Genomic DNA, 13989 nt, shown 5'->3' with positions numbered 1-13989 from the left:
ATGGACTTAATGGAAAATAATACTATGTGCAGCGACGCCGATGTTTGGAGCAGATGATAAAGGATGATTGTCAGCCCAATGTGTTGACCTTCAATTCTGTCATCAATGGCCTCTGCAATGCGGGCAACATTGAGGAGGCTAGGAATATGATGACTCAAATGCTTCTCAGCAGTGGGAAAGCTGATGTCGTGACTTATAGTACCATTATCAAAGGTCTCTGTGCAGACGGGAAGATTGAAGATGCCATGGAGGTCTTGAAGGAGATGACGAAGAAGGAATTGTGTCCAAATGCCATCACTTATGGGAGTATAGTCTCTCGGCATTATAGCAGAGGCACGGTAAATGATGGTATCAAGGTTTTTGTGAGATGCTTGAAAAAGGACCTGTGCCAAATATTCGAACTTACAATTTACTAATCAGTGCTCTTTGTGAGGAACGGGAGATTGATAAGGCTAGAAATCTGTTGAATCAAATGCCCACAAAGGGTTGCATGCCTAATTTTGTTGCTTTCAACACTGTCCTGTGTGGGCTTTGTAGGCATGGGCATAGAATGTCAGAAGCCGAGGAGCTTATGAAGACAACATTTTGTAAATGTCATCCACCAGATGCCACCACCTATACTGCAATGGTTATGGGGTACTGCAAAAATGGAGATGCAGAGAAAGCTCTACACATTTTCGATGAGATGTCACAGAAGGGTTTTAGTCTTGGGCTTGAGAATGGCTCTACTGTTATTGGTTGGTTGTGCAAGGAAAGCAAGGCTTCAAAGGCAAAAATAGTTCTGGATGGAATGTGCAAAATGGGAAATGCACCTGATACTGCTATCTATACACATGTGTTGCATACCTCTGTAAAGAGGACATGTTGCATGAAGCAAATACGGTCCTTGATGATGTGGTGAAATTGAAACATACAGGACTCTAATTGAGGGCTTTTCTAAGAAAGGCGAGATGTTGCAAGCATTGAAGCTTTTGCGTGCAATGCTAAAAGAAGATTGCTTACCTGAGATCAATACCTGCAGTACCTTGATAAATGGCTTTTGTTCAAAGCAGCAGGTGCCTGAAGCATATATGCTTGTTAGCTTATTGCTTGACAAGGATTACATTGTAGATAGTGACATTTATAGTTATAAGTGCATTTTGTAGGTCAGGCAATGTTAATGAAGCTCTGAAAGCCTTTAATCAATCGACATCCAAAGGATGTGCTCCAGATACAGAGTCATGCAAGATTCTGGTTGACACTCTTCACAGTGCATGCAGAATAAAAGAAGCCCAAACTGTATTAACAAAGCTTTCCCATGATGGTTCAAATGAAAATTCTATTACATAAAGAAATGAAATTTAACCCGAAGGATATGGTATTCAAGTTACATCAAAAATAATCTTTAAGGTACATCAAAAATAATTTGATCTAAAAGTGGGCAGGTCTGATTGTTTGGGGTACCTCAATTGGTATGCATGTACCATTCATATTCAGTTTAGTGGTTTACAAAAGTAAGTGGACTAGACTAGGCTTTCAGTTGGAAAGGGTAAGGTATTTTCTTTTTTGTTTTCTCTTTAGATTTCAGCTTTGGTATTTCAGTATTATAGGAGGGAAGAAAATAATATTAGATAACTGTTAATTGTCTACCTTCTACCCAATGCTACATGGCTAATGATAATATATAACCAAATCATCATAAAAAAGCTTTTACTCCGACAGATTCCGAATGGCCATTAATAATATCCCACGTGGTTATTACATCCATGTAGAAGAGCAGCAAAAACAGAGAGAATTCAAAATCACAAAATGGCCTTTTAACCATCTGATGGTGATTTGTAATTCACAACCATGTTTATGCCTCCAAGATTCCTATTCCAAATGTTGTATATCCTGACGGTCTGCTTCAATGAACCATCTGGAGTCTTGTCTGCTTCATTAAGGTTTTATGACTCTAATTAGTTAGCAATCCCTCTACAGCCCGTGGAAGAAATTCTGAATGGTAATTACTTTCGATGGGTCTTAATTGTAGGCCTACTTCAAACAGCTAAGTAAATTTTAGAAAGTAATTGTTTTAGTGGGAATCCAATAAACTGCCTGTCATGCAGGACGGGTTGCTCTAACTGACCTGTGCAACCTATGTCCCCCAGGATTACTGGCTTTTTGTTATGAGTCAAGCAGTTGACTCTCCATTGAATTAGCTGAAATTTGGAAGAAGGTGGTGTAGAAGTAAATGCTATTTTTAAAGCCTACAAACCAGGGAGAAAATTTTAGTTCTTATCCAATATTTGTGTGTTTAACATCTTAGATCTGCCATTTTTGAACAAGGTTTGTGTGAGAGGAAATCTTCTGAGAACTGCTTCTTGTATTGCTCAGTTACATTAGTTGCACATCAGAAGAACATGCATTGCAACTCATTCACCCAGATAGTGGCACTTGTTGGTATGACTTATTCCTATTTAAAGGTTGAAGTACAGTTTGTTCAGCTATCTTCTTTAACTGGAAGAGAATATGGATGTCTCTGGTATAACTGGTATGGTACAGTCGATTTATAGTTCTTCTTTTGATTGGAGGTCATCTTGGAGTTTGGATGTTCTATTATGGTGCAGCCCTTCAGTTATGCAGAGTTAGTTACAATGATTCTTTGTAAGCACTCGGGCTCTAAGTCCTAGAATGACAGGAGCAGCCATGATTCACCCTACTTTATACATGAAGGTATGGATCCTTAAGTCATCAATCCTATCTTTATACAAAAGGTATCTCCATTTTAGTTTTATGCCCAGGGGCACACCTTTTGGCTCTAGTAAAATTATTTTCGAACTCTTTGCATTCGATCACTCTGACTATAGGTTAATGGATTTAATTTCATTGACATAGCTCCACTCCTGTAAATTGAATTGCAGGGTCTTTTTTTTACTTAATGGACAACAATACTATGTGCAGCGACACCGATGTTTGGAGAAAATGATAAAGGATGATTGTCAGCCCAATGTGTTGACATTCAATGCTGTCATCAATGGCCTCTGCAATGCGGGCAACATTGAGGAGGCCAGGAATATGATGACTCAAATGCTGCTCAGTGGTGGGAAAGCTGATGTCGTGACTTATAGTACCATTATCAAAGGTCTCTGTGCATACGGGAAGATTGAAGATGCCATGGAGGTCTTGAAGGAGATGACGAAGAAGGAATTGTGTCCAAATGCCATCACTTATGGGAGTATAGTCTCTGGGCATTGCAGTAGAGGCACGGTAAATGATGCTATCAAGGTTTTTGATGAGATGCTTGAAAAAGGACTTGTGCCAAATATTCGAACTTACAATTTACCAACCAGTGCTCTTTGTGAGGAATGGGAGATGATAAGGCTAGAAATTTGTTGAATCAAATGCCCACAAAGGGCTGCATGCCTAATTTTGTTGCTTTCAACACTGTCCTGTGTGGGCTTTGTAATGTCAGACGCTGAGGAGCTTATGAAGACAATGTTTTGGAAAGGTCATCCACTAGATGCCACCACCTATACTGCAATGATTATGAGGTACTGCAAAAAGGGAGATGCAGAGAAAGCTCTACACATTTTCGATGAGATGTCACAGAAGGGTTTTAGTCTTGGGCTTGAGAATGGCTCTACTGTTATTGGTTGGTTGTGCAAGGAAAGCAAGGCTTCAAAGGCAAAAATAGTTATGGATGGAATGTGAAAAATGGGAAATGCACCTGATACTGCTATCTATATACATGTGCTGCATGCCCTCTGTAAAGAGGACATGTTGCATGAAACAATACGGTCCTTGATGATGTGGTGAAAAATAGAGGGGTGCCTGATCTTGAAACATGCAGGACTCTAATTGAGGGCTTTTCTAAGAAAGGCGAGATGTTGCAAACATTGAAGCTTTTGCGTGCAATGCTAAAAGAAGATTGCTTACCTAAGATCAATACCTGCATTACCTTGATAAATGGCTTTTGTTCAAAGCAGCAGGTGCCTGAAGCATATATGCTTGTTAGCTTATTGCTTGACAAGGTTTACATTGTAGATAGTGACATTTATAGTGTATTTATAAGTGCACTTTGTAGGTCAGGTAATGTTAATGAAGCTCTGAAAGCCTTTAATCAATCGACATCTAAAGGATGTGCTCCAGATACAGAGTCATGCAAGATTCTGGTTGATACTCTTCACAGTGTAGGCAGAATAAAAGAAGCCCAGACTGTATTAACAAAGCTTTCCCGTGATGGTTCAAATAAAAAGCTTTTTGTTATGAGTCAAGCAATTCACTCTCCATTGAATTAGCTGAAATTTGGAAGAAGGTGGTGTAGAAGTAAATGCTATTTTGAAAGCCTGCAAACCAGGGAGAAAATTTTAGTTCCTATCCAATATTTGTGTGTTTGACATCTTAGATCTGCCATTTTTGAACAAGGTCTGTGTGGGAGGAAATCTTCTGAGAACTGCTTCTTGTATTGCTTAGTTACATTAGTTGCACATCAAAAGAACATGCATTGGGACTCATTCACCCAGATAGCGGCACTTGTTGGAATGACTTATTCCTATTTAAAGGTTGAAGTACAGTTTGTTCAGCTATATTCTTTAACTGGAAGAGAATATGGATGTCTCTGGTATAACTGGTATGGTACAGTGGATTTATAGTTCTTCTTTTGACTAGAGGTTATCATGGAGTTTGGATCTTCTATTATGGTGCAGCCCTTCATTTATGCAGAGTTAGTTACAATGATTCCTTGTAAGCACTCGGGCTTTAAGTCCCAGAATGACAGGAGTAGCCATGATGCACCCTACTTTATACATGAAGGTATGGATCCTTAAGTCATCAATCTTATCTTTATACAAAAGGAATCTCAGTTTTAGTTTTATGCCCAGGGGCACACCATTTGGCTCTAGTAAAATTATTTTCGAACTCTTTGCATTCGATTAGTCTGACTATAGGTTAATGGATTTAATTTCATTAACATAGCTCCATTCCTGTAAATTGAATTGCAGTGTCTTCTTTTGGACTTAATGGACAACAATACTATGTGCAGCGACGCCGATGTTTGGAGCAGATGATAAAGGATGATTGTCAGCCCAATGTGTTGACCTTCAATGCTGTCATCAATGGCCTCGGCAATGCGAGCAACATTGAGGAGGCGAGGAATATGATGACTCAAATGCTGCTCAGCGGTGGGAAAGTTGATGTCGTGACTTATAGTACCATTATCAAAGGTCTCTGTGCAGACGGGAAGATTGAAGATGCCATGGAGGTCTTGAAGGAGATGACGAAGAAGGAATTGTGTCCAAATGCCATCACTTATGGGAGTATAGTCTCTGGGCATTGCAGTAGAGGCACGGTAAATGATGGTATCAAGGTTTATGAGATGCTTGAAAAAGGACTTGTGCCAAATATTCGAACTTACAATTTACTAATCAGTGCTCTTTGTGAGGAAGTGGAGATGATAAGGCTAGAAATCTGTTAAATCAAATGCCCACAAAGGGCTGCATGCCTAATTTTTTTGCTTTCAACACTGTCCTGTGTGGGATTTGTAATGTCAGAAACCGAGGAGCGTATGAAGACAATGTTTTGTAAAGGTCATCCACCAGATGCCACCACCTATACTGCAATGATTATGGGGTACTGCAAAAAGGGAGATGCAGAGAAAGCTCTACACATTTTCGATGAGATGTCACAGAAGGGTTTTAGTCTTGGGCTTGAGAATGGCTCTGCCGTTATTGGTTGGTTGTGCAAGGAAAGCAAGACTTCAAAGGAAAAAATAGTTCTGGATGGAATGTGCAAAATGGGAAATGCACCTGATACTGCTATCTATACACATGTGCTGCATGCCCTCTGTAAAGAGGACATGTTGCATGAAGCAATACGGTCCTTGATGATGTGGTGAAAAATAGAGGGGTGCCTGATCTTGAAACATGCAGGACTCTAATTGAGGGCTTTTCTAAGAAAGGCGAGATGTTGCAAACATTGAAACTTTTGCGTGCAATGATAAAAGAAGATTGCTTACCCGAGATCAATACCTGCATTACCTTGATAAATGGCTTTTGTTCAAAGCAGCAGGTGCCTGAAGCATATATGCTTGTTAGCTTATTGCTTGACAAGGTTTACATTGTAGATAGTGACATTTATAGTGTATTTAAATTGCACTTTGTAGGTCAGGCAATGTTAATGAAGCTCTGAAAGCCTTTAATCAATCGACATCTAAAGGATGTGCTCCAAATACAGAGTCATGCAAGATTCTGGTTGATACTCTTCACAGTGTAGGCAGAATAAAAGAAGCCCAGACTGTATTAACAAAGATTTCCCATGATACTTCAAATGAAAAGCTTTTTGTTATGAGTCAAGCAGTTCACTCTCCATTGAATTAGCTGAAATTTGGAAGAAGGTGGTGTAGAAGTAAATGCTATTTTGAAAGCCTGCAAACCAGGGAGCAAATTTTCGTTCCTATCCAATATTTGTGTGTTTGACATCTTAGATCTGCCATTTTTGAACAAGGTCTGTGTGGGAGGAAATCTTCTGAGAACTGCTTCTTGTATTGCTCAGTTACATTAGTTGCACATCAGAAGAACATGCATTGCGACTCATTCACCCAGATAGCGACACTTGTTGGTATGACTTATTCCTATTTAAAGGTTGAAGTACAGTTTGTTCAGCTATCTTCTTTAACTTGAAGAGAATATGGATGTCTCTGGTATAACTGGTATGGTACAGTGGAATTATAGGTCTTCTTTTGACTGGAGGTCATCATGGAGTTTGGATCTTCTATTATGGTGCAGCCCTTCATTTATGCAGAGTTAGTTACAATGATTCTTTGTAAGCACTCGGGCTCTAAGTCCTAGAATGACAGGAGCAGCCATGATTCACCCTACTTTATACATGAAGGTATGGATCCTTAAGTCATCAATCCTATCTTTATACAAAAGGTATCTTAGTTTTAGTTTTATGCCCAGGGGCACACCATTTGGCTCTAGTAAAATTATTTTCGAACTCTTTGCATTCGATCACTCTGACTATAGGTTAATGGATTTAATTTCATTGACATAGCTCCATTCCTGTAAATTGAATTGCAGTGTCTTTTTGTTGACTTAATGGACAACAATACTATGTACAGCGACGCCGATGTTTGGAGCAAATGATAAAGGATGATTGTCAACCCAATGTGTTGACCTTCAATGATGTCATCAATGGCCTCTGCAATGCGGGCAACATTGAGGAGGTCAGGAATATGACGACTCAAATGCTGCTCAGCGGTGGGAAAGCTGATGTCGTGACTTATAGTACCATTATCAAAGGTCTCTGTGCAGACGAGAAGATTGAAGATGCCATGGAGGTCTTGAACGAGATGACGAAGAAGGAATTGTGTCCAAATGCCATCACTTATGGGAGTATAGTCTCTGGGCATTGCAGTAGAGGCACAGTAAATGATGGTGTCAAGGTTTTTGATGAGATGCTTGAAAAAGTACTTGTGCCAAATATTCGAACTTACAATTTACTAATCAATGCTCTTTGTGAGGAATGAGAGATGATAAGGCTAGAAATCTGTTGAATCAAATGCCCACAAAGGGCTGCATGCCTAATTTTGTTGCTTTCAACACTGTCCTGTGTGGGCTTTGTAATGTCAGAAGCTGAGGAGCTTATGAAGACAATGTTTTGTAAAGGTCATCCACCAGATGCCACCACCTATACTGCAATGATTATGGGGTATTGCAAAAAGGGAGATGCAGAGAAAGCTCTACACATTTTCGATGAGATGTCACAGAAGGGTTTTAGTCTTGGGCTTGAGAATGGCTCTGCTGTTATTGGTTGGTTGTGCAAGGAAAGCAAGGCTTCAAAGGCAAAAATAGTTCTGGATGGAATGTGCAAAATGGGAAATGCACATGATACTGCTATCTATACACATGTGCTGCATGCCCTCTGTAAAGAGGACATGTTGCATGAAGCAATACGGTCCTTGATGATGTGGTGAAAAATAGAGGGGTGCCTGATCTTGAAACATGCAGGACTCTAATTGAGAGCTTTTCTAAGAAAGGCACAATGTTGCAAACATTGAAGCTTTTGCGTGCAATGCTAAAAGAAGATTGCTTACCTGAGATCAATACCTGCATTACCTTGATAAATGGCTTTTGTTCAAAGCAGTAGGTGCCTGAAGCATATATGCTTGTTAGCTTATTTCTTGACAAGGTTTACATTGTAGATAGTGACATTTATAGTGTATTTAAAAGTGCACTTTGTAGGTCAGGCAATGTTAATGAAGCTCTGAAAGCCTTTAATCAATCGACATCTAGAGGATGTGCTCCAGATACAGAGTCATGCAAGATTTTGGTTGATACTCTTCACAGTGCAGGCAAAATAAAAGAAGCCCAGACTGTATTAACAAAGCTTTCCCGTGATGGTTCAAATGAACAACTTTTTGTTATGAGTCAAGCAGTTCACTCTCCATTGAATTAGCTGAAATTTGGAAGAAGGTGGTGTAGAAGTAAACGCTATTTTGAAAGCCTGCAAACCAGGGAGCAAATTTTAGTTCCTATCCAATATTTGTGTGTTTGACATCTTAGATCTGCCATTTTTGAACAAGGTCTGTGTGGGAGGAAATCTTCTGAGAACTGCTTCTTGTATTGCTTAGTTACATTAGTTGCACATAAAAAGAACATGCATTGGGACTCATTCACCCAGATAGCGGCACTTGTTGGAATGACTTATTCCTATTTAAAGGTTGAAGTACAGTTTGTTCAACTATCTTCTTTAACTGGAGGAGAATATGGATGTCTCTGGTATAACTGGTATGGTATAGTGGATTTATAGTTCTTCTTTTGACTGGAGGTTATCATGGAGTTTGGATCTTCTATTATGGTGCAGCCCTTCATTTATGCAGAGTTAGTTACAATGATTCTTTGTAAGCACTCGGGCTTTAAGTCCCAGAATGGCAGGAGCAGCCATGATGCACCCTACTTTATACATGAAGGCATGGATCCTTAATTCATCAATCTTATCTTTATACAAAAGGAATCTCAGTTTTAGTTTTATGCCCAGGGGCACACCGTTTGGCTCTAGTAAAATTATTTTCGTACTCTTTGCATTCGATCACTCTGACTATAGGTTAATGGATTTGATTTCATTGACATAGCTCCATTCCTGTAAATTGAATTGCAGTGTCTTTTTTTTGACTTAATGGACAACAATACTATGTGCAGTGACGCCGATGTTTGGAGCAGATGATAAAGGATGATTGTTAGCCCAATGTGTTGACCTTCAATGCTGTCATCAATGGCCTCTGCAAAGCGAGCAACATTGAGGAGGCGAGGAATATGATGACTCAAATGCTGCTCACCCGTGGGAAAGCTGATGTCGTGACTTATAGTACCATTATCAAAGGTCTCTGTGCAGACAGGAAGATTGAAGATGCCATGGAGGTCTTGAAGGAGATGACGAAGAAGGAATTGTGTCCAAATGCCATCACTTATGGGAGTATAGTCTCTGGGCATTGCAGTAGAGGCACGGTAAATGATGGTATCAAGGTTTTTGATGAGATGCTTGAAAAAGGACTTGTGCCAAATATTCGAACTTACAATTTACTAATCAGTGCTCTTTGTGAGGAAGGGGAGATGATAAGGCTAGAAATCTGTTGAATCAAATTCCCACAAAGGGCTGCATGCCTAATTTTGTTGCTTTCAACACTGTCCTGTGTGGGCTTTGTAATGTCAGAAGCCGAGGAGCTTATGAAGACAATGTTTTGTAAAGGTCATCCACCAGATGCCACCACCTATACTGCAATGATTATGGGGTACTGCAAAAAGGGAGATGCAGAGAAAGCTCTACACATTTTCGATGAGATGTCACAGAAGGGTTTTAGTCTTGGGCTTGAGAATGGCTCTGCTGTTATTGGTTGGTTGGTTGTGCAAGGAAGGTAAGGCTTCAAAGGAAAAAATAGTTCTGGATGGAATGTGCAAAATGGGAAATGCACCTGATACTGCTATCTATACACGTGCTGCATGTCCTCTGTAAAGAGGACATGTTGCATGAAGCAATACGGTCCTTGATGATGTGGTGAGAAATAGAGGGGTGCCTGATCTTGAAACATACAGGACTCTAATTGAGGGCTTTTCTAAGAAAGGCGAGATGTTGCAAGCATTGAAGCTTTTGTGTGCAATGCTAAAAGAAGATTGCTTACCTGAGATCAATACCTGCAGTACCTTGATAATGGCTTTTGTTCAAAGCAACAGGTGCCTGAAGCATATATGCCCTTTAGCTTATTGCTTGACAAGGATTACATTGTAGATAGTGACATTTATAGTGTATTTATAAGTGCACTTTGTAGGTCAGGCAATGTTAATGAAGCTCTGAAAGCCTTTAATCAATCGAAATCTAAAGGATGTGCTCCAGATACAGAGTCATGCAAGATTCTGGTTGATACTCTTCACAGTGCAGGCAGAATAAAAGAAGCCCAGACTGTATTAACAGAGCTTTCTCGTGATGGTTCAAATGAAAATTCTATTACATAGAGAAATGAAATTTAACCGGAAGGATATGGTATTCAAGTTAACATCCTCAGGAAAAATAATTTTTAAGGTACATCAAAAATAATTTGAGCTAAAAGAGGGCAGGTCTGATTGTTTGGGGTACCTCAATTGGTATGCATGTACCATTCGTATTCAGTTTAGTGGCTTACAAAAGTAAGTGGACTAGACCAGGGTTTCAGTTGGAAAGGGTAAGGTATTTGCTTTTTTGTTTTCTCTTTAGATTTCAGCTTTTAGATTTCAGTTTTGGTATTTCAGTATTATAGGAGCGAAGAAAAGAATATTAGATAACTGTTAATTGTCTACCTTCTACCCAATGCTACATGGCTAATATACAACCAAATCACCTTAAAAAAGTTTTAACTCCGACAGATTCCGAATGGCCATTACTAATATCCCACGTGGTTATTACATCCATGTAGAAGAGCAGCAAAAATAGAGAGAATTCAAAATCACAAAGTGGCTTTTTAACCATCTGATGGTGATTTGTAATTCACAACCACGTTTATGCCTCCAAGATTCCTATTCCAAATGTTGTATATCCTCACGGTCTGCTTCAATGAACCATCTGGAGTCTTGTCTACTTCATTAAGGTTTTATGACTCTAATTAGTTAGGAATCCCTCTACAGCGCGTGGAAGAAATTCTGAATGGTAATTAATTTGGATGGGTCTTAATTGTAGGCCTATTTGAAACAACGAAGTAAATTTTAGAAAGTAATTGTTTTAGTGGGAATCCAATAAACTGCCTGTCATGCAGGACGGGTTGCTCTAACTGACCTGTGCAACCTGTGTCCCCCAGGATTACTGGCTTTTTGTTATGAGTCAAGCAGTTCACTCTCCATTGAATTAGCTGAAATTTGGAAGAAGGTGGTGTAGAAGTAAATGCTATTTTGAAAGCCTGCAAACCAGGGAGCAAATTTTAGTTCCTATCCAATATTTGTGTGTTTGACATCTTAGATCTGCCATTTCTGAACAAGGTCTGTGTGGGAGGAAATCTTCTGAGAACTGCTTCTTGTATTGCTCAGTTACATTAGTTGCACATCAGAAGAACATGTATTGGGATTCATTCACCCAGATAGCGGCACTTGTTGGTATGACTTATTCCTATTTAAAGGTTGAAGTACAGTTTGTTCAACTATCTTCTTTAACTGGAAGAGAATATGGATGTCTCTCGTATAACTGGTATGGTACAGTGGATTTATAGTTCTTTTGACTAGAGGTTATCATGGAGTTTGGAACTTAACACAATAACACTTTACAACAATGAACTAACAATATTCATGATGAAAATAGCGATATGGAAGATTTATCTGCATAATGAAAAAGGCAATATGGGAGATTCCAATCATGTTCCAAGGCATTTTTTAAAATGTGGATGTGACAAAAGGTTGTTGTGGAAGGTGTTGTTTGTATATGGGAAATTTCTTGATCATTGTGTATAATCCTAATGTTGATAGATATGTCTACTAAGTGGTTCCAGTTAATAGGGGATTGATTTGAGCGTTCAATATATTTTTATTCTTTATCAAAGTATTCTTGTATTGTATTTGTGTTCTTCAATTTATGCCTTAGGGCGTTTCCTTTGCAACATCTGGTGCAAATGCTAGTTTACCGTTCTCTTGATCATCAGATCTACAATATATTGATCTTTACCTTAACCATCAAAACAATCCTTGCACTACCGGATTTTAGAATATTCTGAAAATCTGTGCAAGAATATTACCATTTAGTTTAAAAAAAGCATAGCCCACACTCCTATCTATAGATACAAATCTAGCCATTTTACCACTTGAAAGTTGCATGGGCCGACTGAAACACTGTGAGCGCATCAATAATCTACTTAACTACAAAGCGAACACTGCAAGTAGAAAAGTCTTATTATTGAATTTTGTACTCTCGATCTATGAGGCAATGTCGTTGATATGAATCGCGGACTCTAAAGGAGAGGACGACATGAAACGGGAGATCCGTTCCATGAGGCGTTGAGAAGAGGGACCGTGCGGTTTGAGAGCGTAGAAACCGTGCTCTTCTTCCTCCGCCACCATAACCTCCACGCTCTTACCGCACTGCTTCAACGACTCACAATAATCAAGGCCGCGGTCTCTCAGCATATCTCTGCCACCGATGGCGACCAACAAGGGGGGCAACAGCACATCTTCCAGCTTAGGTGCTTCGTCGCTCCAAGGGTTGCTGAATGGATGATCCCTGTTACTACCCACAGGGAGCGAAACCCGCCAAAACGCGTCGCTCAGCTCCTGAGTAAAAAACGCATCGGGTGGGCACTCGCTCTCCGATCGTGTGCGTTTCTCGGCGCCAAAGTAAGGCTCCACGAAAATTGCCCCCCTTACTCTCATTGGACTCCACGCTTCAACACCGCCACATTGCGAAACCACATGATGTGCGATGTTGGCACCCGCGCTGTCTCCCAGCAGATAAACCTGAGAAAAGTCCGCGTGGGATTCGAGCCACGGATCGTGTTCGAAGTCCCCTCCGTCCACCGCGTGGGAGCTCACCCACTGGAGTGCCGTGATGCAGTCGTCGTAGGCGGCGGGGAGACGGTGCTCCGGAGCCAATCTGTAAGCCACAGACACTACGATTGCGCCCACAGACGCCGCCAACTTGAGAGTAAAGTTGTGAAAATCTGGCAGGGCAGGAGAGGCGAGGCAGAAGCCGCCGCCGTGGAAATAGACGATTACCGGTAGGCGGCGATTTTCTGTTTGTTGCTGGACGTGGGAAGAGGGCAAGTAGAGTCGAACCCACAATCCCAGCTTCTCGTTCAACGCAACATCTTTGCTGGCAACCCCACCTTCTCCTTGCAGAGAAGCCTCGACGAACATCCGGGGATCCTCCAAACGAAAAATTGTGCCATCTCCATACACCTTGAGTACACCCCTCAGATTCTCTACCTCTGCTGAAGCCATGGAATTCTCAATGGTAAAGACTTCTCAACTTCAGTGGCCAACAACCTTTCCCTTTTCCCTCCTTTTTATAGCATTTTTCATTGCGTTTTTCAATGGCCAATTACAATTTAAAAATCGGATTTAGATTTCTCAACTTTCAATGCCAATTTTATATTATTTCTCCGCACCGTCACAGCGGTTGCCGATGGTCCATTCCAATTAAAAAATAAATAAAAAATCTGGCCCTGCTCGATTTTACTTGACTGAGCTTGGGATCCATCATTATAACTCGTACAAGCTAATCCAACTACTACTACGAAAGAACGTCAAAGTAAATTTAAATTCAGCACCTTTCACAGGATCTTACGAACCGGAGAGTTACCCATGAACAAGAGGTCTCCTCCAACTTTATTGTCCCCACAGAAATGGCACAACATGCGAATGTTCTTCTAAACTTTGCACAATTGTCCATCATGGTGCGCGTCACATGGGACCCACTACTTACATTTTCAAAGTGCAGCCATGACTCGTTGCTTAAAAGGTGCCGAGATGCATTATACATCACAACCCAGCCCCATCTAGATAATGCTGGTTAAAATTGATTGAT

General features: G+C 40.4%; 1 pseudogene; it reads right to left on the bottom strand.

Annotated features, from left to right (window-relative positions):
• Positions 1-12142: 12142 nt before the first annotated feature.
• On the bottom strand, positions 12143-13454 carry LOC149185038 (strigolactones hydrolase CXE15 pseudogene; annotated as a pseudogene).
• Between the last annotated feature and the right edge of the window lie 535 nt (positions 13455-13989).

This window comes from Pinus tabuliformis, chromosome 3_2, assembly GCF_031772625.1.
Source record: "Pinus tabuliformis cultivar Carrire ecotype Pingquan chromosome 3_2, CPIR1, whole genome shotgun sequence".
NCBI classification, from domain to species: Eukaryota; Viridiplantae; Streptophyta; class Pinopsida; order Pinales; family Pinaceae; genus Pinus; species Pinus tabuliformis.
Note: the sequence above shows the minus strand (reverse complement) of the source record. Positions and strands in the feature narration are given on the sequence as shown.